The sequence below is a fragment of the Chanodichthys erythropterus genome, chromosome 14 (genome assembly GCF_024489055.1).
Source record: "Chanodichthys erythropterus isolate Z2021 chromosome 14, ASM2448905v1, whole genome shotgun sequence".
Taxonomy (NCBI): Eukaryota; Metazoa; Chordata; class Actinopteri; order Cypriniformes; family Xenocyprididae; genus Chanodichthys; species Chanodichthys erythropterus.
This window is the reverse complement of record NC_090234.1, coordinates 8,366,560-8,371,947: the sequence shown is the minus strand read 5'-3', so window position 1 is coordinate 8,371,947 and position 5,388 is coordinate 8,366,560.

The following is a 5,388-nucleotide window of genomic DNA, read 5'->3' as shown; positions in this document are numbered from 1 at the left end:
CGGGCTCTGGAGATACTGGAGCGGGCTCTGGAGACATTGGGGCCGCTTTCTTCCTCCTCCTCCGCTTACTGGGCCCAGTAGCGGAATATGGGTCCAGCCTGGGGCAGGCAGGGAGTTCGCTGGAAAGGTGTGCGGAGGAAGCCGGAGGTTGACTGACTGGCCCGGCCAACCGTGTTTCTGGATGGACCGGACGACAACACTGATCCTGAACCTCTTCCACAAAGAATTTGGAGCCATTTAACCACAAAATTAAATTGATAGTTTCGCTTAAGGAGAAACAAAAAACAGGTTCATCAAAACGGATAGTGTCGTCATCCAATCCATCCAAAAACAGGGAGATCAAAACTGCTTCAGGCCAGTCAGACAAATAAGCAAGCTCAACGAACTCCTCCACATACCTCTCCAGCGAACGTCCTACCTGCAGGAGCCCGATAAGGCGATCGCTGGCTGTCAGGGTGAGAGGCGTTGGAGGAGCTGGATCCAGGGAGCTGGGGAAAGTCTCCATTTTTTTTTTCCTGTGAAAATCCAACGTTTTTGGTCCGTTCTTCTGTTACGGTATGGTGGTGTAGAGATGAGGCAGATACGGATTTCCACAAATAGACAATACTTTAATGAATATGAAGGCAGAGTACATCCAACATACACTAACACAAACAGAGAACGGACAAGGAGTGAAGGGAGTGAGTGCAATATATAGGAGTGCTAACAATAGAGTCCAGGTGCAGGTGATCCGTGATGATGAGGAACTGACGAGGGAAGTGTGTGCAGGTGAGGAGAACAGGAGGATTCTGGGAAATGGAGTCCAGGGAAACAAGGGATCTGTAACAATATATATATATATATATATATATATATATATATATATATATATATATATATATATATATATATATATATATATATATATATACATATTTTTTTTTTTTTTTTTTTTTTTTTAACAGATACTGAGTTTCTTTTAAAACATTTGACCATAAGCAAGATCATCATAGGAGAATTGCTTAATTGTTTCAGATGGCGAGCTGAAAAAACTGCTCTCAATGTTGTGCATTTGCTCATGCATGCTCATTTAACTATGTATAAAAGGCACCCACTGGAGGAGGAACAGGGCGGTGCTGGACTTGATTTATACATCACAGGAAAAAATTGTATATCCATTAATGTAACCCAGGTCCTGATTTCACTTGGCAGAATCTTACACCTTCCCCCACTTGTTAAATCGATCCTAGGATATTTAGGCTTGGTGCTCCAATAATGGGCAAAAGGGAGAAATCCTCTAAAGTTCTAGAAAAGAAAGCATGCTGGGAAGTCTGTGAAGTTATTCCACAGACAGAAGACAATTCACAATAGATTGTAGAGTCTCTTTGTGGTTTTGTGTCCTCACTATCCTGTGTGCTTTATTTGCTGCCTGTGATTGATGATGACTGTAAGAGTGGTGTTCACCTTTGACCCCTATGTACAGTAGAGCCTCAACACTGATTTGCCCCTAGTGACCGATGAATACCTAATGAATAACTTTAAATGCTTTCTAATGATTATTAAGCCTTTATTACTACATGCCACACAGAACCACATAAGTCCTCTGTAATAATTTGTGTAGTTATAAATGTCAATGTGCTTTACAGTCTAGTGTAGCTCAAATTTAGCTAGTTTTAAATCCACAGAAACTGTATGGGTTAAAATTCATAGTTGTCGTTTCATCAGAAGAGAAGAAGCAGTGGCAAATAGCTGAACCAAATGAAGACAAGCTTATAACTGCTGATGAACTTTTAAGCTGCTTACAAGAAAAACTCTTTAACAGGTAAAACAATAGATTTTAACTAATGAATAAATTAGATTTGTTTTCCTGTTATTGTTAATATTATGCTTTTCTATATTCTATTACAATGTAATCCAGATGAATGTTGAAGAATAAATACTGAAGAAAAAAAAAAAAAAATTCAGACTCCAAGTAGGCTACATATAATGGGATTTTTATGGGCAATCTTTAAATCTTAATAGAAATCACAAAAAAAAAAAAAAAAAAAAAAAAAAAAAAAAAAAGCAACAAATTAGTAAACTTAAACTTAAAAGGGATCATTCTATAACCCAATTTTATTCGTTTTATTCATTTATTTTTATTGTTTGGGTTTGACAGGCACCTTAAAACTCACTGTCCACTTCATCATGAATAGCCCTTTCTTTTTTCAGGACCACTATCGTCAAATATGATTGATAATCAAATTTAATGAGTTTGTATTGGCTATATGGTTCTGTTCTGAGCAATAACTCCCCTTAGGGTAACAGAACAGAACCAACATAAAAGTGCAGAAATCATTAATGTCAATAATTTAACATGTACACATTTTTTCAAGAATTAGTCTGATTCGAAGGGGAATCAGAAGGCCAAATCCTGACTGATGAAAGGAGGAGCTGGGGATGGAGGAGAGTAATTAGCTCCTGAGAAATGCAATTGCTACTGATAATACTGAAGAGCTTATATATTGATGCTTTGATAGGCATCGTATTCCTATAGGGAGATGTAAGTCACCTGGAAGTGAGCTGATGGGAGCTTGACTGACGTGATCTGCAAGAACTGATGCTTCACTTGATTTCTGAGTTTTTTTGCTGTTTTTTTAAGTAAGGAACATTTCTAATTTAATAATATGTTAATTAAATTTTTCTTTCGTAGTTTTGATGTCATTGGTGTTAACTATGTTAAAACTAGTATAGAATTTTAAGTTAAAGTTCAAAGGAAGAAAGGGCTGTTCCAGTATGTACATTGTGCTATCCCCACCAGACTGAAAAGATTATTACTTTATTTTTTAATTCAAAATTTCACTTGGTTTACATGTGTCATTTCATTTTTCATTTGTATTTACATTTATATTCAGTTTAGTCTAGTCACTGGTGTTAAAACTTTGCTTTATTCATTAAATAAAATACCGTTAAAAAAAACTTTAAAGGTGCCATTGAACATTTTTTTACAAGATGTTATATAAGTCTAAGGTGTCCCCTGAATGTGTCTGTGAAGTTTCAGCTCAAAATACCCCTTAGATTTTTTTTAATTCATTTTTTTAACTGCTTATTTTGGGGCATCATTATTAACATGCTGATTCAGGCTGCTGCCCCTTTAAATTCTCGTGCTCTCCACCCACGGAGCTCGCGCTTGCCTTGAACAGCATAAACAAAGTTCACACAGCTAATATAACCCTAAAAATGGATCTTTACAAAGTGTTCATCATGCATGCTTCATGCATACATCGGATTATGTGAGTATTGTATTTATTTGGATGTTTACATTTGATTCTGAATGAGTTTGAGTCTGTGATCCGTGGCTAACGGCTAATGCTACACTGTTGGAGAGATTTATAAACCACGAAGTTGTGTTTATGAATTATACAGACTGCAAGTGTTTAATAATGAAAATAACGACGGCTCTTGTCTCCGTGAATACATTAAGAAACAATGGTAACTTTAACCACATTTAACAGTACACTAGCAACATGCTACATTTAGAAAGACAGTTTACAAATATCACTAAAAATATCATGTAATCATGGATCATGTCAGTTATTATTGCTCCATCTGCCATTTTTCGCTGTTGTTCTTGCTTGCTTACCTAGTCTAATGATTCAGCTGTGCACAGATCCAGATGTTACTGGCTGCCCTTGTCTAATGCCTTGATCATGAGCTGGCATATGCAAATATTGGGGGCGTACATATTAATGATCCCGGCTGTTACGTAACAGTTGGTGTTATGTTGAGGTTCGCCTGTTCTTCAGAGGTCTTTTAAACAAATGAGATTTATATAAGAAGGAGGAAACAATGGTGTTTGAGACTCACTGTATGTCATTTCCATGTACTGAACTCTTGTTATTTAACTATGCAAAGATAAATTAAATTTTTAATTCTAGGGCACCTTTAACAATGCTGTAAATCAGAGAGCCAACTTTTTAAAATATAACACAGTTGCTATGAGACAAGATTTTAGTATAATGGATTTGGAATCTGTTTTTGTTACAGAGGGGATAATGTTTTTAAAATTGTATTAGCAATTAGCAGTTCCTGCAACGGTTTAGGTGCCAGCACACCTTTTAGTCTGAAAGAGAGTAATGTACTGATTGCAATGCTATGTGTGTCTCGAGAAGAGTGTGAACAGAGGGCAAGGTCACTGTTTCTTGTTGTGGCTACAGTGTATGAAATCACAAATGGCGGAGTCTAATCCTTATCTGTCTCGTCTAATAACTCCCTAAAAGACACATCAGAGTCTGAGAAATCACCTATAAAAAGGCACAGTAAAATGCACTAAATAATTCATGAGCTTTTTATGATTGATAAATCATTCATGATAAGTCAGGCCCATTTGCAGAATTTCCAAACAGATGAAACTGAAAGTAGTTGTGACCATCTAGGATGAAGTGACCGCCACATTCATTTGTCATCATTTGTTGTACTTTTCATTTTTTGGCTCCTGTTTCTTTCTCTGGATCCTCTCACATTGAACTAATATTAAATATTGGCTTCCACTTTATATTAATGTCTTTAACTACAATGTACTAACATTTAAGTTAATAATTTGATGCAATGTATTTATTGTACACATATATGTTTTTATATTGGGTAACACTTCATTTTAAGGTGATGTAGTTACACGTTACTGCATGCACTTACTATAGTAATAACAGTAAATCATGCATAATTACAAGTAACTAACCCTAAACCAAACTCTAACTCTATAGTAAGTACAGAAATATCACTTATTTATGTATAATGTAACTATGCCACCTTAAAATAAAGTGTAACCTTGTACCGATATTTAAAAATAATAATAATAATAAATAAATTTAAAAAAATACATGAATAGTCACAAGACCACAAAGCAACACAGAGGGGTTGATTTTATGATGACATCATCATTTAAATGATTATACTCTGCTAACTCAACCATAAATATGCACACAGCTCCAGAGCATTGACATCAGCCAGTGTGCCACCTGCTCCCCATTTCATCTAATTTTTTACGTCTGATTGAACAATGTGTCAGCTGGCCGGCACTGTCTGGTGCAGCACATCTCAAAACAATATGAGTAGACTTTTCAAAGTCATGTGAGTGACACTAAATTTATTGGGTATTCTCTGACTGTGGACAATAGCATATGCAGGCACTTTCATCTACTCTACAGCACATTAAGGGTGCATGTCATATGCCTGGGACACGATTTTGGGCTGTCCCAGACGAAAGATGACCAATCGTGGTGATTTCTGTGGTCATGCATGGCTCCTAAATGGTGGTCCTAAGTCGTATAGTGCCATGCACGACCACAGAAATCACAAAGATTCAAAAGATGGCTTATGACCAAAGATAGCCTGTGATAATTTTCTGACAATGTCAGAAATTTAGCATGA